Below are 25,766 nucleotides of genomic sequence, written 5' to 3'. Positions count from 1 at the left end.
TTCGATGTTCATGGTGAAGTTCAAGACAATGACTTTAGCCCTTGCAGGTGACAAGTCACGGAGAGCAGAACTTGAAGTTTGAGGTATGGGGAGAAGGTATGAAGTCATTACGCTGGAGATGGAGAGAAAGAACACACTAGAAAAGCATAGGAGAATTCCCAAGCAGTGTTGAAGTCCTAATGTACTGAGAGATGAATAAGGTAGCTGTGTGATTTTTCTCAGACAGTATTCCACTGTTTAACCAGGTACAAGCATCAAAATAGTTAACATTTTGATTGGAAACCAGTTTGGAATTTTTCTACTTTAAATAAAGAAAAGAATAAGAAGGAGGAAGGATTTAAGGGAACTTGTGATGGGTTAATTATACTTAATAATGCAGAGTCAATATATTCAAGGTCCCAGTGAGTCACATAGTCATGACACTGAGGGTCAAGTGTTCCTCCCTTTGAGTTATTTGGTAGTGAACACTTATATAGTGACTAGGGAACTTTTACAGTGATGACTAAGATGGACCATCAGGTCTAGTGAAAAATCTACTGCACTGGAAGCCATAATAATAATAGGAGCAAATACAATAAAAAGTAGTAGCTAAAAAATATTTATTTAATACTTCCATGTGCGAAGCATTACATTAAGTCCTTAACCCACTAATTTCCCTAGCTCATGTTGAACAAAATCTCACGGTGCATTATCGTTGCTCTTGTTCTTTGTTTTTGTTTTTGCTTCCTTTTTAAAATAGGAAACCTAAGACTGAAAGATTTTCTTAGGGTCAAAAAGACCTGTAAGATATGGATTTTAGATTAGAAAAGACTGTCAACTTTATGGTGCATGAACACTGAATTCCATCACTAGATCTGTGTTTCCCAGGTTTTGTAACTGAGAAAGTCACGGTGCTTTATATTTTCATCTCCTCATTTGTGTTGTAGTAAATGCCGCAATATCCCTTTGTTTCTAATTTGATCTTTAATTTTCTAAAGAACTTGCTATCAGGGGCATGAAAAAGACTCCATCTAACTACTTTGGAATATATACAGATGGCACTTTAGTTACCGTTTTGAGATTATACTTTAAAATTCACTATTAAACTTCATATTTCACTATAAGTCTTCATAGTACAAACCTGGTACCTATTTAAAGTCAGGATTCTTTACTATCATAAACATAATTTTCTCTCATTTTAATAGGATATTATACTTAGTGCTTTCACACAAACTTTTTGTTATAGTTCTTACATTTGTAATTGGGAGCTACTGATCTACAGTGGCTAAGTTTACACTCAACATATTTAGTGATTTCAACATGTTTCTAAATAATACACAATTCATGTAGCATTAAATTGGCATAATGTTTGCATACTATAGGGAGTGTTTGGTGCCAAAAGACCATGTATTAAACATATAATGTATTTTAGGTGCAAAAAACATATAACGTCTTTACAATGTAACAATGTGTTACATAATTTCTTGCATGATACACCAAAGCACCAGCTTAGGGGCTCAGAAATTAATTAGAAAGGCTGAATAGTTATGGAAGCAAGGCAGTAATTTGTTCTAGAGAAAGCATTGTATATAAAACCCATTACATGCATTCCTGTCTTCTAATACAGCTCTAGTCTTGATTACTATATATTAAATAGTATTACATATATTAATATAGCAATATTTATACTACCATAGTAAATATAAATGTGTATAAATAAATGTGTATATGTATATACATATATATTGTTTTCCACTCTGCTTTGATCCTTACCAAACATTCCAGGCACTCAGTGCAGCTCACATGGCCTTTTAATTCTTCAGCATTGTAATAGAAGGTGCATAAACTTAAGTTATTGCATTTACTCACACTTTGATTCCTCAGAAATTGCCATAATATTATGTGTGAGGGAATAAATGTCTTTCCTCTCAATTGCATGAAGTTCACGATTTGGGGTTATAAATTAGTACCTCAGCATATCTACCAGCTTATAAAACAGAGTCATGAATGAAGACCAGAGTCTCTACCAATTATTCATGGCTAATGTCCTTCAAACAATGATGTACTTTGGAAGAATAAATTCTGTTTACCTTGGTTGAAAATTTTCAATAAATGTTATTTATAGAATATCAGGGCTACATATCCAGGGAAAATGCTTGTGTCAAGTGGAATATATGTGAGAGCAGCAGAGCTTGAGTGCGACTGAAATTCTCCACTTCCTGCTTATGTCCCTGAATCATGTTTTACCTGAAAATTATGTAGTGTATATAGTCAGTTAACTACCTGCCTAGCCAGAAAGATGGCTAGCTGGGTACTTAGGTAGGTAGACAGAAGATAGCCACTGATTAGACAGACTTAGGAAGGTCTGATTATTCCAAATTGATTTGAGTAACTAGTAAAACATTAAACTTGATATAAGCTTTATTGTTCTCAGAATATTCTTCAGAATTATCCTCTCAAACTTAAAAGTGAAGCATTTAAGCTGCACCCATATTGGCATTAAAGTGTGCCTGATATGATCTAGTATGCAGGATTTGACTACAAAGTGTAAACTATCCATGAATAGCTTTATTGCTTTCACATATACATAGCTTTATATATATATACACACACACATATGTACACATATGTATATAGACACCTTCACATATACATACTTGTGTGAGGCGCTGCATGTTTGTAAGTTTTTATGATACATAGACTATAAATGATGCAAGATAACGTTGGTCTCATTTAATCATGCATATTGGAAAATAAATTTTTTAAATGACAGTTTCAGATTGGTCCAGTTTAGAGAAAATTGTTCAAAATGATTTGTGAGTATGCTTCATATTTAAAGACAAATCCTACATATTTTATATAAACCTAAGTTCCAAAATGTAAACTTGCATTAAATAGCAATAGAGCACATGAAAAATGCTACCTGGAAAGAAAAGACCGGATGATCTTATAGTCTGTGGCGAAGTGATGTCATGATTGAATTCACTTAATCAAGGTCTAAGTCACTAGTGTTTGTAAATTGGGCATATCTGATATTGGTAGCGACTTCTGCAGCATAGATGTCATAACACGGGGAATTTTGAATGATCATAGAAGAGACCTTGAGAAATTGTTTAGTTCTACCTTTTTCAGAAAATTATGTATCATTGAAGAAATCTGATTTCCCTTTACTTTTTCATTTAGAATTGTCCCCAAGATCTCCTAGAATTTATTACAGAATATAAAAATCCGTATTACCCATGCAACTAAAGCTCTTACATTTTGAATCATTTGAAAAACAATACCAAGAATTTTGAAAGAAAGAATCCAGCTGGAAATATATCTGATGTATTTCACTAAAAATTTTCCCTAGAACTAAATATACTACCTACTTGGGAAAAAGTACTTATTTAGATACTAGCCAACTTTTGGGATAAATTCTCAGAACAGTCCATCAGTTATATCTAATAAATCTTTGAATTGTTATTCTGCACGTCTTCAAATGTAAAAAATAAAATAAAATAACATACAAGTATCATAAATGTGATCAATTTTCCCATAAATGTGAAAAATACATGTTTTAATTTTTAGGTGACTGCACATTCAGCAAATATTGATAAATTAATGCATATTTCCAAAAATGTCAATTTCTTATATTCAGTGTGATGAAATTAGTGAACACAAAATATTGATTAAAATTTCATTTCATTTAGGAAACTGCCAGATCTCATACCACAACCAGATTTATTCTAATCTGCATGATTTCAAGAGAATATACCATGATGAATACATAGACATCAGGCTCTTAAACTTGGAGTTGGGGAGAAGAAAAGCTGCCATGTGACCTCATCTTGAGGAATGTCACTTAGATCTACTTAGCCATTGCAGCTGAAGAAGGTAGCTGTGGAAATAATCAGCAGCAGCAAAGAAACTGAGGGCAAAGAAATAGAGCCCAACCACAGAGCCTACTCATTTTCCTTTGTCTTAAGTTCCTGCATGGGCAAGGAGAGATTTTAATAAACCTACTTGCGGGCTATGTCTAATTCTCCATTACCCAGTCAAAGTCTGTCTCCATTTGAACAGGACAAGCTTCCCACATGGTGAGTTTCAGGCTCAGAAGTCTCACATGTTTTAGAGAAGACAGTACAGGTATAAAACTACTGGATAATGTTTTCCCAATTTTCATTTACTTTCTAGTTCTCTTTGTATCTCTTGCAGACAACAGGATATAAAAATCATTGTCCAGCTCTAAAAATGAATGCAAATTAAGTGCACACCAGGCAAACAGGAAGGAGAGAAGATTATGAAGCTATTATATCTGTGTTCTTTTTGGGCAAATGATCAGCTCTAGAAATGTTTACCCCTTTAGGAAAAAAATAAAAAAAAAATCGGATATTTATTTTAAAAATCTATAGCAAAAAGCAAGGTAAGTCATAGAGCACATAAGAACCAGAGAAAGAAAATAGTATGGGATACTTACTATTAGGAAAAAAGGAGATATTAAAACAACTTTTACATATTTTCTAGCAACATAGAAAATGTCAAGACTATTCTATAAAAAAAGAAGAAATCAAAGTTAAATAAACTTAACAAAATTAAGAAAATAAATTTGGAACAATAAGCCAAAGTAAGAAGATTTGGTAGCAGAAGAATATGATATCAGAAGTCTAATAACTGTGTTGCCTGCTGATTGACAAAGGGCAAGTCTTTCAAATTATGAAGCAAATTATCAGATATTGTTTATCATCACTACATTAAAATCCTCTCTAATATGATAGCTTTGGCAGAGGTCTTGACGTTCATGGTCAATTTTATTCATTAATAATCTTATTTTCAGATTCTACTAAATTCAATATAATTGACACCAAAAGTTCAATCTCTCATTCAGTTTAAAGTGCTCTCCACTTTCTCAAATTCCTCTTCAGTCCTTAGTGTCTTCCCGAGCTCAGGCTTGATCTAGATTCAGAAATTTGTAGGAGGAATTGTTGGCGCAGAGTTTCTATCCTGCCTTCCTCAGTAGGTACTGTTTCAGTTCTCCTGTGGAACCAGGCTCAGGGGGAACAGGCAGTGAGTAGAAAAGGGCACAGTTTTACGTGGCTGGTGCTGTTGTGATGGTGCATCCACGGTTAGGGTTAGTGTTGCCAGCTAATGTCTTAAACTGTCCCCACTCTTCTCTTGGACACCAAGAACAGCCTTTCTCCTGGGAGAAGAAGTCAGCCTTTCTGATTTCTGCTGGCAGGCAGGTCTCTTCTAAAGTGTTTCTCAAAAAACGTCTTGCATAATAGCTTTCTGTCCTGCCCATTGCACCCTTGGGGGGAAAAGTTTGCACCTTTGCAAAACAAGAAACTGAAAATGTGGGTTGCATCCTACTTGGCCCTCTTCACTTTTTATCAATATTATTTTTCTAGTGGAGGTACTGGAGATTGGACCCAGGACCTTGTAAATGCTAAGCATGTGCTCTACCACTAAGCCATATCCCCAGCCCTCTATTTGCTTTTTTATTCTGGCTTGACAGACAGCCCAACCTGGTGTGGTGGGAAGTCTTCAGGGCACCAACTTCAGAGAAATTCTCATTTCACTGTTCATCTCGATGTAATTCTTTTGCAGAATCATATTTAATGTAAGGTTGGATGATGGGCTGCCAAACCTGTTTTAAGCTACTGTTTTTCATATCTAGCAAAGATGGTAAAGTACATTCTTTAGGACTTTCTGTTTTCATTTTGAGGCCTCAGTTGAAACATCTGGGTAGGAAAAAAAATTATAGAATTGTATTAATAATCAAGTGTTGATTAATTTAGAAATGGACACTTTATTTTCCTTGGGTTTAATTATAAATTGGTTTAACCTTTTTGAAATCCACTTTGGCAATATGTATGAAAACATAAAATGAAAATTTTCAAAAAAAATGTGTATGTATTCTGAAATGCTCATTATGGCCTAACTAATTCAGAAGCAAAAAGTGAAACGTGCTAAATTTTCAATAATTAAAGAGTAGATGACCATGTATGAAATATTAGAAAATGCAATACTATGCAACTATTTAAAATAATGCTATTTATTGAAATGAATAGATCTCCATGCATACAGATTGTCAAAACTATAGGTTATTCAACAGATGGTATTTATAAATATACCTATGTACAATTTAAATATATTTATATTTATTTATTTGACTATCTACTCATATATAAATGTCTGAAAAGATGTTCACAAAAAATAACAATGACAAAATTGTCAAGTTTTCTGATTGTTTATTTCTTTTGTATTTTTCTGTGTTGTTTCCATTTCTTTTAGTAAGGGCATGCTTTTTTTAAAAAAAATAAGTGACATGTTGATATTTTATTGCAAACTAAATTATTATACCCAAAAAATCATTTGAAGGGCTTATACACACCCTTATAATTACCAGTAATAAAGATAATAATGTGAATTATATTATTAATAATAATCTGATGACATTGGATCACTTTTCACATTCTCTTTAAAAGTTAATTAATGTGAGTATGGCAACTAACTGTATCTATTGCTTAAATACTTCATCAAGTGGCGGCATTAGATGGCCCCTGTGTGCTCTGCCCTTTTTTAATCATTTGAATTACAATTTATAGCAACCATGATATCCTTACTGTAAAGGGACTGCCAAGCAAGAACCCTGTATCTAGCTACGAAGGTTTTGCACTGCACAATGGCAGGTGATATTATTCACAGAGGTTATAATCTGAAGGGGGCCCCCACACGATGTATGCAATATGGTAGATCTGCTATGAAGTGACATTTCTGAGAATTATCTGATGTTTGCACATGCTAGAAATCTCTAAGGGAATTATACCAAAGAAGTAGAATCCCCTGCTGGATTTAAGTGCGCACCTGGCCTGCAACTCCAAAAGAGAATGTGGCTCAATTCTCATTCAAGAATTCCCAACTTTTGGGTTTAAGGTCCCAAGTTCAAAAATTAAGATTGCCCCTTTCAGGAAAAAAAATGGGGATGGTTCCTTCATGACTGCTATCAGGTTACATTTAATTCTGTCCCTGGCTTCTGATTGAGGCAAAAAAAAAAAAAAAATCATCAAGAGTACAGTAACTCTACCTTAGTTGTTCCATGATTGCCATGATGACCAGAGATGAAGGATTTCAGCCCTCTTCTCCAAGTTATTTTTCTTGCCTTGATGGAATTTGCAGGTGATTTTTATTCTATACAGATTTCTAAAAATGAGAAAAATGATTCAAACTCCTTTACCGTAGAAACAGATTTTAAAAGTTCATAACACAAAATTCATATGGTGAAGACGTGTGTAGATGGTTAACCCTGGTGCTGGAAGACTGCGCTGCTAATTTTCCCTGAAAGGCATTGTGCAGTCTGATGCCTCCTGATTAGAAGACCCGGAGGCCATGGGCTCTGCCCTGCCCCGCCCCACCAGGCATCACGGTGCTAGTTTTAAGGATGCAGAGAGTAAACGTACAGGTGGTGCTGAGGTTTTCTTTTGATTATTGTATACCCAGGGCAGAGTTATTGATCCCACAGTGTCAAATTAGCAGCACCTAAGTTGAAGTGTGATGCCCAGTATTTTAGTGGTTTTTAGCAGTAGATGTGTGACGGAGTTTATTAAAACACAGAGCTGATTGGAAAAGCCCTTTTTTATGAAGGAAAGTCATATTTTTTGGACAAATTAAACTTTAACTCATTTTTAGAAACTTTTTAAAAGGTCTTCCATTTGATATACTATGAATCTAGCAATTAGATATTTCAAAAAGGGAGTAGAAACAGAGCTATAAAATCAAATAAACACAAACAAAAAAGCAGAAACAATACACATATACACGGGTTTTGACTTTTTAATTCGGAATAGGAGATGAAGAAAGAAATAAATAAATATAGGTCTAGATGGCCAGGCTAAACAGGAAAGAAAGAAAAATTGAAATGGTAACATATCTAACTATTCTAAATGGTTAAATTAGGAAAGAGGGCTATTTTCACTATGACAAAAAACATGAAAGTTGACTAGGGTTCAAACAAGCCTGTATCAATAAAAGGGATGGGTTGGGGATCTCTGAGGAAACTTGGAGTCAATAAATTATTGCTAGACCCTCATATGAAATGCAAGGAAACAAAAGACAGTCTGCCCTTTGATGAGAGAAATCTATACTGGGTGGTTTAACAATAGACCAGAGTGGTGAGAGATTGCTTGCAGATCACCTGAAATACTTTCAGCAAGGTTAGATGAGATTCTAGATGACACAGTTACTACAGGGGGAAGGAGGAAGAACCTGGCTTATTCCCTCAAGGGAACACATCTGAGAAATTTATTGAGTTTGGCCTCTAAGGACAGTTATAGGTGAGAAGAGAAAAACCAAAGAGGAGAACAGACAGGGCAACAATAAATATGATCCAGGCATGTGTTTACTTTCTGTCTGATAGATGGTCCCAACCGTGTGTGATAATTCTACTCAGGTAGGGGAAGATGGAGAGGATCTCTTTCAATAATAGATTTTTTTTTTTCAGATCCAGAAATTATTGACTTCTTCTCTCATTCTGGAGAATCCTACAGGCAAGAGGAAGGTATTCAGAAAACAGAAAGTCCAAGTTTGAAATAAAGTGAAAATAAATGGTAGAAACTTGTAATAAAGGAAGTGAGGCTGGTTGTACAAGTATCACAAAAATAAATGGACACAGTTACATAGGCTGAAAATGTTGAAACGCAGCAAATCCTGTTTCAAGAGAGTTGGGGAGCAATGAAAACACACGAAAGAAGGTGGTTTACTGGCGTTGTGGAATGTGATGGAAGTCTTTTTTATTCCTTATCTGTATTCCACCTCTTTTATTAACATTGGTGAACACCTTCTGCACAGCAATAATTAATAATAGCGACAGCATACCTCATTGCTTTTTTCTTAATATTAGTATGATATATGTCTACCTTTTCAACCTTAAATACCATTTTGGCTATTAGTATGAGATATGTAGTCCTCACATACATAAACTCATAAGTTTATGCTTTACTTTTTTAAGAGAATTTCTTTATTAAGTGTGAGTACTGGATTTGATTAAAAGTCTTTTTAGCATCTGTTGAAATCATTCATTCATTGATAACCAGTAATATGTTGATATTTAGACCAAAATGAATCATCCTTAGGATCTTGAACTAAAGAAACACTACTTAACCATGGCCAATGCTTTCTTTAAGGGATTTTTTTCTATTTTACACATGTATTTTATTTAAGAATTTAGCATATACACTTCATATATGGGATTCAGAAACCAGTGATCTAAAATTGAATGCCGTAGAAATGTTCTTAAATGTACTTGTCAAAAAAAGTTTCTACAGTAAAATAGATATTATAAAAGCTTCTTTAGCAAATAGCTCTTAGAATATACTGTATAATCACATACTAAATCCTTCAAAAAGTCTCCCATTTCATCAAATAATCCATTATATTAGCTGTTTTTTTTTAAAAAAAATTCCTAGTATTTGTCTAGCTTATTATTTTAACACATTTTTTCTCTAAGCTATATATGTGGTAGGCAGAATTTTGGCCCCCATGACTTTTGCCCCCTAGTTTCATACCTGTGAATATGTTGTTACATTACTAGCAAAAGGGGCTTTGCAGATGCCATTGAATTTACTCATGAGTAGACCTTAATATAGTAGGGAGATTGTCCTAGATTATTCTGATAGGCCCAATGTATTCACAGGAGCTCTTAGGAGCAGAACTGTCTCTAGGCTCTGAGGAGAGAGGAAGTTAAAGAGATGTGGAAAAAACGGAAGTCAGAGAAATCCACTGCACCCCAGCTGGTTGTAAAGATGCAAGAGGCCATAGTCAAGGGGTGCAGGAGGGTTGAAGAAATTAAGAATGACCCTTGGCCAATTGTTGGTTCCCTGGTCAAACAAAGGAGCCTTCAATCTTACAGTCACATGGAATCGAATTCTACCAAAACCCCGAAAAGGCCTACGTGTGGATTCTTCCCTAAAGCCTCCAGTAAGTGTCCAGGTTGGCTGGTATTTTGGTTCCAGCCTTGGGAGACCCTAAGCAGAATGTCTGTCTGAGCCCATCTGGGCTTCCAACACTTATAACTGTGAAATGATAAATGGGTACTATTGTAAGTTGTCACATTATGGTAACTTATTAGGACGGCAATAGAAAGCATATAGTATTTAACACAGTTTCACTGAGTAAATAATAGAGAAGTGCATTTTTAATTAAATAGGGGTGGTACGGTAACCTTGAACTGTAAAATGACTCTGGAAAATGTTTCCTCTTGAATGACTCTAGATTTTGCTTTAGAAATAAGGAACAATTTGGACCTGAATCCACACATAAAATTTAGTATAAATTTTAGTCTAACACATTTAAGTGGTGTTACGTTTAACTGCATTTGCACTAACTGATATTCTCACTGTAAGGATGAAGCATTGCTCAACCTTAAGAGAATTTCAGCCTTCCTACACTACAGTGATTAGTTACGATACAATGATGGTGGCGACACTGCTCCCTAGAGGATACAAATCATTACTGTGGAAAGCGTTTTGCAGTTCTATTATTTACTAGTCAGCTGAGTGTATTTTCTCTAAGGAAAATAATGTCCATGAAATATTCATCAAAGATTCCAGACATTTAATTACTCCTTTGCTGGAACCAAAATGCTCAGATGTAATAAAGAATAAAATATTAAATAAACGCATTTGTACAAAGGATTTTGAAAATTATTGTATTTACTAGTGTTAAATTTACCAAGTGAATTGATTTTTTTTTTTTTTGTGAAAAGTGGCCATAAAATAGTTATTGAAAGATTTACACGATATGAAATTAGCCAAGAATCAAAGGAGGGAGTCTGGCAGCTGCCAGAGTTGATGTTCAAGGTCAAGGAGAGAGACAGAGACAGAGATGATAGGGATAGAGACAGAGACACACACAGAGAGACAGAGACACGGAGAGGAAGAAAAGCTCATTTTGACCTTTCTCCCGCCCTACGGTTTGGAAGGCGCTGGCTGAGTTCAGCTGCACGCTTGTTGACAGAGCAGCTCAAGAGCGACAGCCGGTAGGAACCAGTCAGCTCCTGACACCAAGCCGACCAGCAAGGAAGGAAATGGGTTTCAGAGGAAACAGGCTAAGCTTAGAACAGGTGACCAATCCGCTTTTGGCCAACTGCTTTCAGGAAATCGGTAAATTCTCATTTTAAACAAAGTATTTCTTATAAAATAATGATACAGAAGTATCTTTCCCAAGCCATAGCACATACACAATAGGATTGATACACACAACTTTGTAGTTTTTGAAACTCACTTTAGTGAATAATCATTTAAATTATTAAAATTACACGTTGTTATAGAATTTTTGAGAGAATGTTTTAAAGATCAGCCAATTGCTCACTTCACATAAAGATGGGAAATTTGAAACCAGTATGATGTAACTGACTTCTCAGACCCTCATCATTCTACTTGCAGTCATGCATTGTATGACTCTGTTACTCCCTTTTAAAAGTTCTGAGAAAAATGATACATGAGGCTTACGTGTAGGAACAGCACCGGTACAAAATGTGCATGCAATGACAACTTAAGAGAATCATAAATATGATCTAAAATCTACATGATAAATAATATATAACATGTGTCAATAAAATATCGACAAAATAATAGTCATGTGTTTTAAAGGGCTTGTCTTTGGTGGCTTTACTAACCCATTCTCCTGACAATAATCTGTGTGCAGAGAAAGTTAACTATCATTGTTTCCTGTTGATGATGGTTTCTATAGCAGTTAGGAAAGGTTAAAAATATGCAATTTATAACACTTACATCACTTACTTGCAAGCAACAGAAACAGTAAAAGCAATTTAATAATAATTTTAAAAAGTACTGTGTAGCTTAAAAAATTCTAAAGAAGCCTGAAGAACAGATTTTGGAAAATAAGAATCACAAAAAGGAGCCAGACTCTCAGCCAAATGAGGCTGCACATTAGGGTGGTGAGAACACTGCTGACTGAAGCTGCAGCTGATCCCTGAAAACTACAACGCACACTGGGATTCTTGGCTCTGAATCACCAGTTTGCCAGCAGTGATGAGCCAAAAGAAAAAAAAAAAAAAAAAAAAAAGCACGCTGCTACCGCTACATCTAGAAAGGAATTGGTCCTTGTTCTGCTTATTTGCATCACTTGGTCAGGACTCCAGCAGGCAGCTGGTGTATTTGGTTGGCTAAGCCTAGTTTAGCAACTCCAGGGTGTGGATCGCTCAGCATGCTCCCCAAACTACCTTCTGGCAGGACTTGAAATTGAATTGAAATTCCTTCTGGCAAGAAGTGAAGAGACTGCAAAAGGAAAAGCTGCATTTCTGATGTCTCCTGTGCAGAAAGGGTACTCAGTTTAATTCTGACAATGAATCTAGTTCCGTGAGACTTGGATTCAGCGCTGAGTTACTTGGGGGTGTGAAGCATCCTTACTGATGGTGTAGATCATGTAGTGGTGATGTGGCTCTGGGAAGTGGTAACTTGATTTAGCAGTTTCCTGATGGTGAGAGGCAGAAGCTGTCTTCTCTCTCCACCTTTACGGTGTGATTTTGTGAGTCATCTCTAAAAGCTCATCTAGAGTCTCCTTTTAAAAAAAAATCGTTTTTAATTGAAGTATAGTCAGTTACAACGTGTCAGTTTCTGGTGTACAGCACAATACCCGGACCATACATATACATACGTATATTGAGTCTCCTTTTTTAATGTTCTTAATGATGATTTGAGCCGTACATACCTCAAAATACTTCCTCATGCTTAAACTGCTACATAGAATCATGTAACCTGTAAACCAAGAATGCCCATTAATGAAATAACTAGAATATGGAAGTGTGTCGCTGTAACAGATTTCAAGAAAACTATTTTTCCTGGGTTGTTTGAAGGGTGTGAGAATCCATGAATCTTAAAAAAAAAAAAAAGGTACTTTGGAAGTTCAGGACACTCAGGGATAAAACTATTAAATTAACACCTATAGTTTGCCACATAAAGTATATTGAAGACAAGCTTTGCTGGACAAAGGGGCTGGTGCAGTGGAGCCAAGGGATATAAGAATGGTGGAGTGGGCTGCTTGCTTCTAGCTACAGTAGAGGATTTAAAGCAAAGATGTTAGGCTCAAACTGTTAATTGTCAGCTCGATTCAGAGTCAGAAAGCCATGGACATTCGAATGCAGTCCTAAAATATTCTGTTATTCTACTTCAGAGCTTGCAGACCTGTAGTTCAGATACAGCTCAAGTTCATGTGATGTGCTAAAGTGGAATTTGTGACGGTTTAATACTATGACAATTTGCTTACGATAAAACTAAAATTCCCAGAAGCCCCTTTATTACATCCTTCTAGGTTAGAATTTATTAAAACAGAAATTTGCAAGAGATTCAGAAAGCAGGAGTGAGTAACAGTCGATATTATTCTCTGAAAGCCATGATGGTTAGAGGTGATGAGTGACAGATTTGGAGATGCTACCAGATTCCAGCTGGTCTTTGCTGTCTCCCTGGAGACAGACAGATGCAGAAATTCCAGTGGACTGTCATTTGTCCTCTGTCTACAACAGTCTACATCTAATTGTCCTCCTTTACTGCTGTCCCTGCTGATCAGCAGTAACTCTAATGTACAACTCAGGGCAATGGGCTTCCACTCACAAGTCCATCATTTCTCTTTCAGAATCCTTCTCTGACATACCTGGGAACAGGAGGGCAGGTGAATAAATTACCCTTCATCCTTCACCTTCCCTCGCAGACCTTTACTTCCTTAGCTTCTTCCACATTTGTGCAAGATATTATTCCCATAAAAGATCCTTACTCTATAATACTCATACTGATTTTGCTTCCTTGCCTAAACCTTCACTGGCATATCTTACAAGAAAATGTCAACTTCCCTCAGGCCTCATCACAACAAACTCTCATCACCAGCCCAGATCCTAGTGTCCCACTATGAACCATATAAAGTCAATGTCAGGAGAAATTTTGAATAGCAAACCAACTTCACGTTTCCCATTTATTCGGGCAAAAAAATCTAGGGAATATATACAAGAGTTGATTCTGTGAATATTGCACAAAACAGAGAGGAACATAATATAAGACCTTTATCAATATGGATACACTTAAAGATGAATTTCCATGTATTGTGCTAGCGTGATTAATGGGGAATGGTTCCAATGGTTTACCTGGTTGGTTGATTAAAGCATAAACTCAGCCTTGTTCTATATTGAACTAAGGGAGAGTGAAAGCCAATTTATTAATCTATTCATTAATTATGTCCATTACAGAGGTCAAAAGACTCTCCCTTAATAGTGGCATTAACATGTATATAGATATTTTGAGTAGTTTCAATAACCTTGAAAAGCACTTTGGTAACTCTCAGAGTCATGGGAGCCTAAGAACACATGAGGACTAACTATAATGTGGTTTCCTTGATGGGGACCTGGGACAGAAAAAGAATCATATTACGTAAAACTAAAGAAATCTGAATAAAGTGTGGAATTTGGTTAATAATAATGTATCAATATTGGTTCAGTTATTATGAAAATGTACAATATAATGTAAGATAATAATAATAGGAAAAACTGCATGGAGGATACGAAGACGCCATTCTTCCCAATTTTTCTGGAAATCTAAAATTATTCTAAACAATTTATTTAACAAAAGAAGAATCACAGTTACTTTTCTACAAAGTCCTGAGATAAATACAGGAGATATTACTATTAAAAGGGTCTCTCTGATTTTAGTGAACATGGGATCGCAGCTTGCAGAAGTAAAGTTTTAGCTCCTTAGTACCAGTAGTGATGGGCATTGTCATAGACAGCAGTGTCAGTGCAATGATGAGAATGCTATGCTCTGACGTGGAGGGATATTTGAAAGTAGCAAACTGCTTATGATGTCCCCAGTTTTGTAGACAACTCTCAAATGTCCCCAAAACACAGACAACAGCACAAAAAATTTTTAAAAATCCATAGTTGTGGCTAACAGAAAATAATCATTAGTTAACGTGACAGTTTTGGTGCCTCAAACATCTCCATGCTTGAGTTGGTTAATACATGCAAAGCTCCTTGAAAGAAGCCTTTTTATCTTCTTGGGGAACCCCCCCGGAATATCACAAAAATCTTCTTCCTGGCCTTCTCCAAAGGATAGACAACCATTGACCCAAGTTTCATTCCATGTCAACAAGTAGTTGTCAACAAGTCCAGTGATTATTGGATGCTGACTTTAGAGAATGTTATTTCCTCGGTCATAGAGTGGGGACTTACAGGGTTTAGGTGGTAAATGGAGTTTGGTCTGCATCCACCAAAGTTTTGTGGTGACTACATGAAACCATTATGTGTCGGAAACAGACATTTAGTAGTTGCATGAAATCAAACAGGTGGACCATCCTTGCGACCGCTGATCCGATTACCATTGCTACTGCTTGTCCACTCTGCCAGCAGCATAAACCAATGTGAATACCAAAAAGACATGATAACCAAGGTGGAGGGAAAAGAGAGGGGACAGCCAGCCACGTGACTGAGTGTTGATTTTATTTAATGTCTTCTGTTTTGGAAGGAACAATAACATGTTCACCTTAGAATACATACTTGTTCAGGGTATGATTTGCCTTGCCCCTACTTGCCATGCTTCCCATGCTCTGTTAACCACTGAATTACTGAAAAGCATCATTCTAAGGTATGTCATTTCTTACAGCTTTGCTTCTGAGCAAGAAAGTCATTTCATAGCAGAAAGTATACCCCATCATTGATAAACAGGTGATCACACAGAAAGATATAATTACTCATATAGGACTTGGCTATGGTAACAGATCGAAAACAAGAACGTATGAGCTTGGATTTCTCTCTTGCAGCAGGAGATATATTCTGAATCAGTGAACGGACTATGATGCTGTTTCTTTTGTGGTCAGAGGAATCAATAGGTGGAAGCGAGAGAGACGCCTCTGATCACCATGTCTAATATTGAGTTCTCAACTTTTTGATTACTGTCCTTGCAACAAGAGAGCATGAAAAGACTTATCCTGAGTTGGAATTTGAAACTGGCATTTCCCAAAAGAGGGTCAACTGAAATCTGGACCAATAGGCTGAAGAGTCAGATAGTAAACTGTAATAAAAGATCTGAGCAATCAGATACAGGTAGGAACAAGAGGTGTGAAACACACTCCAGGCAAGATTTGGGTTACTTTCTAGAGAAGGTGCTAGCTTAGAGAACATCATCAGCACACAAAAAAACTCTTCTGGGTTATAATATCTTTATCACTGTGTTGACTACATATATATATGTACGTACATGTTTGTAACTTCTTACAGTATACAATAAATAATAACACATAAGGTTTATGATATGTCACTTATTAATAAAGCTATTTTTAAAAGAAATAGATAACTTTGGTAGCAATATAACTATAAGGAAACTGGATTATTTAAATACATTCCTACAAATAAAATTCCATGTCCATATGGCTTTACTGATAAATTTTATCAAACTTTAAAACAAATTAATAATACAATTCAGTACAATTCTACACAATTTTTTTCATAAAACTATAAAGGAGAAATACTTTCCCCATTAATGAGATACCCTTATTATAAAACTAAAGAAATGATGACAAAATAATACCAAATGAACATATACGCAAAATTACAAATATGAGTTTTGAAAATCATACCCAAGTACATGTAGTTAATACATCATGATCAAGAAGGACTTATCCCAGGAATTCAGTCATTTTGACATTTAAAAATCAGCATAATTCATCACACAAACAGAATAAAAAAAGAAAAATGTGTTTACCTATATAGATGCAGAAAAAAAAATTATCAAGTATCTAACATCAATTCTTACTGAAATTTCCCAACAAATAGAAGGACTATCTCTCAAACTGATAAAGAGCATTTACAAAACAATTCATAGTTGTCACCATACTTAATAGTAAAAGAGTTAATATCTCTCCCTAAACTCAGGAACAAAGCAAAGATGTTAGCTCTCCCTACTTCTATTCATTGTGCCAATGGAGACCTAGTCAGTGCAACTGAGGTAAAAAATTATTCAGGTTCATAAGAAATAATTAAACTCTCTTTGTTAGCACTGATTCTGTTTTCAGGTGACCTGATAGCTGAAGAAATTACAATGGAATATACACAGTATCTACTTGAAATAAATAAGTGAGTTTGCAGAATACCTCTTGCTGTTTCCAGAATAAATCTGATAGATAAAAAACAATAGTATGTCCATGTGCTATATGTACAAATTGCACAATGTAAAATTGTATGTACAAAGAAAATAACATATTTGCATTTAAAAATTTTATATCAAATAATTTTATTCACATACACATGTCAGCAGGAAACCATACGTTTTATGGATGACAGTCCTTGAGCAAAGAAAAGCAGGAACCTCCAAACGGATAAGAAACCACTCATTTTGGATTGACAAGTGTGCTGGAGGCAGACAAAGAGAGGTGGTATACGGCAGAACTCTGGTGTCCAAATATAGTATTTCACTCATTATGCCCTGATTTAAAAAAAAGTTCTTTCTTATTTATCAGAGTTTCTGGAACAAAGGGTGGCCTGTGTGCTGTGTTCTTTGCATGTTGTAGATGCTCAATCCAGACTCAGAAGCACCAGCCCTGCTGAAGTCAGGGTCATTTGTCCAGATCTGACCTTGGATCCCAAGATCTAGAGAAGGATTCAGATGGAGGGTCCAGAGAGGGTTTCACCTCCAGAGGATGACAGCTGGTGCCATGGCTGGTGGCAGAGTCCTCGGACACTGCAAAGTTCAAATGTTTGAAGTCTAGATGGGAAAGCAGGGAAAAATAATGAGGTCAAGGAACCCCTGAGTTGCTGAAGAGGCAACTTTTTAAAGAAATGCTGGGTCTGAAGTTCACAGTGTTTACAACGAAGAAAAGCCCTTCGAATTCTAGACCTGAGTGGGAAAAAGCAATGGCTGGGTGAACAGAGCCAAAACTTCATTCACAGTGGAACAGTCCTAATCTAAAATGTATATACAGTATGAAATTATTTGATATCAAACTTAAAGAAAAGAAAACATATAATTTTCTTTTTTCTATCCTCCAATCCCCATACACTCAAATTCTAAAAAGAACAAATAAGATAATAAATTTTAGGTGACAGAAGACAAGAGGTTTTACATTGTTAGAATATAAGAAAAAAAACTTGAATGACCTGTGTGATGATGAATCAGAGTCAGTCATAGCTGTGTAAATTCATATTAATTTTAGAATTCATGCACATGAATAGACAGAGAAATCCACATTGAATTGTATGTATAGTGGTTTAGTATATACACGTAGATTTCCTAGGTGTATCTGCTGAAAGGATGTAGAGATCACAGCCTCTTGATGGCAGCCAGCATGCCAGCACCTGGCTCCTTGCTTTTAAACACAGGTAGTTCTCCAATAAAAGGATATGGGCCCCCTTAGAGAAATGGAGAATTTAAGGGCTGAGGCAGGGAAATTACAAGATGAACATAGAGCATCTTGTAATACCAGAAAGCAAGAGAAAACCAAAAAATAAACAGGGCATGGGGAACACCACAAGGACAACCAGGACATGGGAGCCAAATACAGTGAGCTCCCAATGGCCAAATCTAAACCCAAAGAAATGGCAATAGTATTGGATTATAATTCAGTGAATAAAATGAGTATCTGCAAGTATCTATACTGATAAAAATGGGCGATTAAATAATACAATGGGTGAATAAATGGTGGCAAAGAGGCAGAAAAGAAGCAACTAATTTGACTTACACAACATAGCATCAAGGATTTATGTAAATTAAACACACACATACACACTACAATCATGAGTGTTTATATTTGAGTGACATATATCTATATATACACACATATGAATATCCATTGTACCTTTATATATAGTCATATATACATTATATACATATTATACATATAATGTGTATATATATGTAAATATATATATATATATAAATTCACAGTAAATGGATGCCTACTATTGCTTATTTTTGCTTACAGATTGCTATTAGGGACTCAAGAAGAAAGGAAAGAATAAAATAACAGGGTGCCCTTAAGAATACTATGTTAATAGTGTGTCATGAACTAAGAAGTATGTATCAAAAGTAATGATAAAAATAAAAATTAAGAAGTAAATGGATATAATTAAAAAGTAGTCCCTGATTACTTAAGTAGTTGCCAATTATTTTTATCAGCTATCTTATTTGATGATTATTATAATTCTACACTTAATAAAAGGTAATTGTTTCTCCAGAAGTTAAAATCAAAATAAATCTATTCACCCATTTAGAATTTAAAATCCAGACCATTAAGAGGGTAAGAAGAAACAGAGACTCATGAAAGTGCCCATTTTATGTTAAGACTCATAATATACACGCTATCTAGTTGAATTCTCACATCACAGTGGAGGTAGGCAATTTACTCTCACTTTATATTACAGGACATGGAGGCATAGGGAAGTTATATAATTTGGCCAAGATCACATAACTAGTCTGTGGAAAAGCAAACACAGAAATCCACGTCTGCCAGGCTTTACCAAATCACCCTTTTCATTGCACTGTGTTTGCTTTCTCTTAACTGACTCTTGTGAAAACTTCTTTCTTGAGTGAAAATTGTTTATAAAATATAAAGAAGTCTCAGAATGAAAAAATATTGCTATATCATAGCAGTAGAAACTTCTGGTTTTCCAAGTGAGGTTGGAATTTTATGTTCCACAATTATGAATCTTCCTTTTCTACATTTTTGGTCAAAAGTGAAGCCCAGTATCTCCAACTGCACAGAAACTGCTAACATTTGGTGACATGAGTATTTGTTACACGTTGTTTTTTAGGTTAGAGATGTTCAAATTAGTGTGTCCATAAGGGAGCATTTGTGTTACACTTGTTTTCATATATCAGAAAATAAAATACTCCTTTTTATTGCTATCAACTTTATTATGTATTCTATATCATATTTTATTAAATCCAAATACTATAAATAACCATAAGCATTTATCAAATGCTATCATAAGAACATTTAGAACAACACTTTAATTTTTAATGTACTGGAAATATTTGAATCCAGAGTGTAAAGAAATTTTTTATTTAATGCGATGTATTCACATATGTTTGTGTTTCTTATACCTGAAAAAAGTTAGGCATTATTTTATCCAGAAAAAAGAAAAGAAACAAGATTTCTTCTAAATATTTGACACAAAACTGCCCTTTGTGAGCATTTCTTTTCCTAAAAGTTTTGTCTACAATTTAATCTAAAATTTTTACTCTCAAGTCATCAAAAATCATAAAAATAATTTTAAAATAATAGTATGTATATATGCAATGAGTAATCAAGATGAGAGTAAATATTCAGTCCTAAAAAGAAAATTTAAGGGTTAAGTTGGAAGAAAGGAAACTGGTTAATTGTGTGGTCCTGGAAATAGACATGCTTCTCTGAAATGCGAAGTCTCTATAATAACAGAATCTTTAAAAGTTCATATAGAGGCATTGGCAATAAAGAAACAAGGATTTGGGGGGAGGATATAGCTCAAGTGATAGAGTGCATGCTTAGCATGCATGAGGTCCTGGGTTCAATCCCCAGTATCTCCTCTAAGAATAAATCAATGAATAAACCTAAATACCTTCCCCCACCAAAATAATAATAATAATAATAATAATAATAATAATAATAATAATAATAATAATAATAATAAGGAAGAAAGAAAAGACACAAGGATTTTATCATCCAGTATTTTTTTAAAGAATGATTTCTGAGGTAGGGTTAAATTATTTACCTACTTCACATTTAAAATTCAGTAGAGAAAAGAAATTAAATCCTCACATTAATTTCAGTGCTGTTTATGAGACTATTTAAAATCAGAATCTATGGCTGTGAATTGTTTGAAGAAAGAGACTCATTTATTCTTCTAATTTATTTATTACATTTGTAAAGCTGTTATGTAAAATTTGCTAGGTTAGATACTGAAGATTTAATGGCAAACTATTCTATTTTCCTTAAAAGACATTGGATTCCCAAGAAATCACAATAGCCAAAAAAAGTAATTCTAATGTATCTGTTAGTCAATAATGTATGAAAAACTAATTTTCATTAGAGAACTAGAGAGGGTTACTTAATGCAGTATTCAAATATCAAGGAATGCCTTCTGTGGTAGACATTCTTATCTGTGGACTGAAGGTATGCATGAAAGCTGTATGGATAAAAGGCAGAGACAGGAATGGGAAGGGTTGGTGAGGGGTGGAAAAGAGTGCACCATGTCAAGGAAGAGGCTTAAACAAAGTGACAGTGGGACTCACTGGAGGAACCACGGGTAGTATACCGCGGTAGAAATGTCAAATGCACGATATGTGGGCGGCCATATTGAGAAAGAAGTAAGAAACAAATAGTAAATGGATTTGTCATCATTTGGAAGGCAATAGACTTCAGTAAAGAGACTGGTGATTTGTTTGCAGTGGTAGGATCAACTGGGCATGGTGATGAAATTGCCTATGGAGAATGAGAAAAAAGGATGCGGAATTGGTTTGGGCAAAGGCTAAAGTTGTGTGCGGAAAGGAGGAGATTTATTTTGCGGAGGGAGACGTTCATTAGCTCACTCCTTAGCACATTGAATTTGATTTGCTTTTTGTACGTCAAGTGGAGATGTCCAAGAGGAACTTGACCTGGAGTTCAACAGTGAGCTCTAGGGAGGAGATACAGGTTTAACACATCTCAGTATGTAAGTAATTTATTTCCCACACTGTAGATCGCATCTCTTACTGAGTGTGAGAAGAGTGAGAATGGAAGATGACTAGAACTGTCTTGACAATACATTACAAAAGACAGAGAAGAAGCAGTTCAGAATGGATATTTTGAAGCAACAGATGGGCGAAAGGAAAATGAATATAGTGACATGGATTCTTAGCGTGAAAATTCCTGTAAGGAGTGAGTTGTTATTAACAGTGCCAAAAGCTTTAGGGAAGAGTATAAGTGTGCAATGGATATAGCCATTAAGTTCGTTGATCATTAAGATGAAAAATCCACTATTAGTGAATCTGAGGGCAATGGTAGAAGAGAATTATGGTAATCACATTCTTAGTACTAAACCCACAGTAATTAGCTCTAAGACAGCAATTACTGAATATTTGTTGAAAGAATGCAAAAATATGAATTTGCTTATCAAGTCTTAGAACATAAGACCTATGGTTAAACCTGGTTAAACCATCACATTTCAAAGAAAGTGTTCCTTAAAATAAATTTTTAAAGATGTGGTAAAGAGGATTATACAGTAAGTAACAAACTCAAGTCCTATTTTTTCAAACAAGTTAAACAGGCTAAAAATAGGAATAGATTTATAAAGTACTTAAACGATTTTCTGAGTTAGAGATAAAAATTTACATAGGCTAAGCAGAGAAGCTTAGGAAACTGAATCTCTTAACTGTGTCTCACATTACTGAAGACAGCTACCACAAATTATATTGTAAGAAACTGTTTTCTATTTCTGGACCAACATGAAGTAATTTACTTATACTAACTACATCAAGGAAAGGTGAGAGTTATTATTATGTAGTTAGAAATCCTATACAAAATTTTTTTTTAAATTGATTTGATGGTCTTATTAGAGTGAAGTAGGTGCAGTGAGTACAATCATAGATTTAGATTTGAGTTGTTATATTACCAGAGTTGAGATGTAATATCAAGAAATGATTAACTATATAGATTAACTATATGGGTTTCTCCAAATCTCTAAATCTCAGTGTCCACATTAGTAAAATATAGCCAATAACAGTACCTATCTCGTGGGGTTATGATGAGGATGGCAAAACACTCTATGTTAAAACATTTACAAATCAGTACCTGGCATATGCTGGATCCTTAATAAGCCTTTGCTGTATTATTGTTATTGTTTTTATTACAATAAATTACCATCAAATCATATCAAATATCTCACCTTTGGTTCACTAGCTAAGGGATGCTATCATGCTGGAGGAAAAAAATAATTAGTTGTGGTTTATTATCATTATTATTATCATCATTATAAATTTAAAATTAGACATGATTATGTATAGAATGATTGTATATGGAACACTTGCTGCCTCTGGGTCTCCCCAGTCTGAAAGAACAAACATAAAATGAGAAGTTTCACAATTTATCTATTGGAGCTCTGGGCTTCTGCCCAAGTATGAAACAACTGGAGATTAAGAGTTTCATTTCCCACAGTGCATTTGCTTTAAGCAGGAAACTTCATTTTTCAGGGGCAGCTTTCTCGAGCACATTCATTAGAGTAGGAGGCTCCATTTACTCCTCAGATTATTTTTACAGTCATACATGCTGATTCCATTTTGCTAACAGGAAAGAATTTCAGGTATTTTGAGCAAACCTCACCCCCACCCCCACCCAGTGATTTAAAGAGTCCGGGGCAGAAGAAATTGCCCCAGTCAATTCATCTATTTTCCCACTATTTTTAATATGTTTAATGGAAAACTGAAACAGATTTCAATAATACTGAATTATAGGAAACTACGAGGAAAACTTGTACTTGTTTTTATGGTAAGGACATATAAACAGCGTACAGGAAGGGTGTATTTTTACTGTTTTATGTAACTTTAAGTAGCTTACAAGTTTTCTGTCTAACCTTTTTTTTTTTTTTTTTTTTTTTTTGTCTTACCTCAGGCCAAACAAAACCATTTTATTTTTAGTTTATGTTTTATAACTTTGTTTTGGAGATCACACCATATAAATTATTCATAACAAATTCCTACTGCTAGTCTTTCCATAAAGCTAGCCATAATATATTATGAATGCTATGGCTGTTCAAAAACATTTTAAGAGCAGAAATTTTTATAAATACAAAGTGAGGAATAGAAACCATTAGATATATTTTGAAGAAGTTATGCAGGGGCAACCACTAGCAGAAAAAAATTAAGCAGCAACTATAATGATGACATATATCCATATACATTAGCTGTTTATTGTTTTTCTATTATTCAATGTTAACTGTAGAAATTACATTAATAAATTACATTGATTACAGTTCTTAAAATAGTTGTAAGTAGGTAACAAAACTTTATGCAGAACTCAGAAAATATATTTGAACACTTCAAAGAAACTTTGTGGTCACATACGTCCTTTCGCTTTTCTTTAGTCTACCAAAAATGACAGACGAATCTTAATAAGAATCTTAAAAGATATTTAATTATGAAGACCTGCAATTTGGGTCATAAACAGCAAAACGGTTTCTACATTCCAGTGAAAAATTTCTTTTTCATACACTTAAGACTTCTCCTTCATACTCAATTTCTTCTTGAGAGAATTTTTTTCTTAACTTGAAAATATATACAATATATATTCTTAAGCCCATCTTTGCCTTTCACTTACTAGAATACACATGTATTCCCTCAGGATAGTTCCTGATTGCCATTTCAAGATCCCTTGAATATGGATGCTATTTTTAAAAGCTTGTTATATAATTTATTTTCCCAATGTGTATACCAATAGTATATTTCAATATTTAGGGCCTCTTAGGAAATACACCCTATTCTTTCCAGTTATCCACAGAGCCAGAGATTATCTACACTCATTTCTTAAAGACTTTAGCATACAGTTCTTTCTAGATCTCTCTACTACATGATTTTCCAACAGCCTAGACTTCAAAGTCTTCTCCCCCTAAGACCTTGCCCCTAACCTGTTTTAGCTACCCATCTCAATCTTCTTAGCCCGCATCAATACATTTAGAACTGCAAACATCCCTATAACAGAGTAACCGGGCCGCCCTGCACCTCTGTTCCGACACACTCAACTTTCAGATTAGCAAGGTGGAGGCCGAATACTGCGCAGACGGGGACGAAGCACAAGTGGCGAAGCGGCATTTCGCCCAGATGGCGCATGCGCTGAGGGCGCACCTGGAGCTGAACGAGCAGGGCAGGCACGTGGTGCTGGTCTCCATCAACTAGGTGGAGAGCAAGGGCAGCTCACTTCCAAGCTCCGGAGAGGCCTGTCGTGAGGAAAAGGGCCTGACTGCTGAGGATAGCAGCGGTGACAGCCAGGACCTCAGCGAGGTCAGCGAGACCACAGAGAGCACTGATGTCAAGGACAGCCCAGAGGTGTCTGGCTCAGCCTCCCGGGGCCCGCCTGCGCCCTCCGCCCTGCCCTGGCCTGGCCACTCCGTCCTCCACCCGGAGGGCGTTCACAGTAAACTTCACCCAGTGGCCTTGGGGGGAAAAATAATCATCCGTCGTCTCTGTCCCTTCCAGCCCCTCTACTAACCTAATTGCTGCAATTTTTTAACACTCACTAGATGTGCTAGGGGCACCAATTGCCCCGTGTTTCCAACTGATTCCCTCTTTACACACACAAACCCGGTACACATTTTCATTTCCCTGTCTATGCAGGATATGGTCTGTTGTCCATGACCATAATCATTCCCTGGCAGAGCTCTCCAATCTCCTTGTCCCTCACTTTCCCTGTCCTTTAAATGGTGAGAATACTGACCCTTGTTCAGTTCAACTCTTGGCTAACTCTGTCCCTATGGATAAGCAGCTTAACACCAGAGAAATACCTCAACTAACGTTAAATACTTCTTAGGAATTCTGTATAATTCCTATTCCATTCACTGTCCATCGATTCTCAGTAACCTTTTTACACATCTCCCTTATTCTCACTATATCATACACTCTTGTGCTGGTTACTTTGGGTGAATTCCCCCTTCTCATCGACAGCCAGGCTCATTCAGTGTCCTAGCTTCCACACGTTTAGCTTACTTAAGGATATGGTTCTAATAATTGTTCCAGCTCTCTTCGGTAATATATATCTCAGTCCCTATTGTTTCATTTCCATCAGCATAGAACCATGCCATGTAATATCCC

General features: G+C 35.5%; 1 pseudogene; it reads left to right on the top strand.

The window, feature by feature from the left end:
• The first annotated feature begins 9,807 nt into the window (after positions 1–9,807).
• Positions 9,808–25,226, top strand: LOC102511865 (annotated as a pseudogene).
• The last annotated feature ends 540 nt before the right edge of the window (positions 25,227–25,766 follow it).

The sequence above is a fragment of the Camelus ferus genome, chromosome 29, assembly GCF_009834535.1.
Source record: "Camelus ferus isolate YT-003-E chromosome 29, BCGSAC_Cfer_1.0, whole genome shotgun sequence".
In the NCBI taxonomy this organism is placed as follows: domain Eukaryota; kingdom Metazoa; phylum Chordata; class Mammalia; order Artiodactyla; family Camelidae; genus Camelus; species Camelus ferus.
The sequence above is the reverse complement of the archived record's forward strand: the minus strand, read 5'-3'. Positions and strand labels throughout refer to the sequence as shown.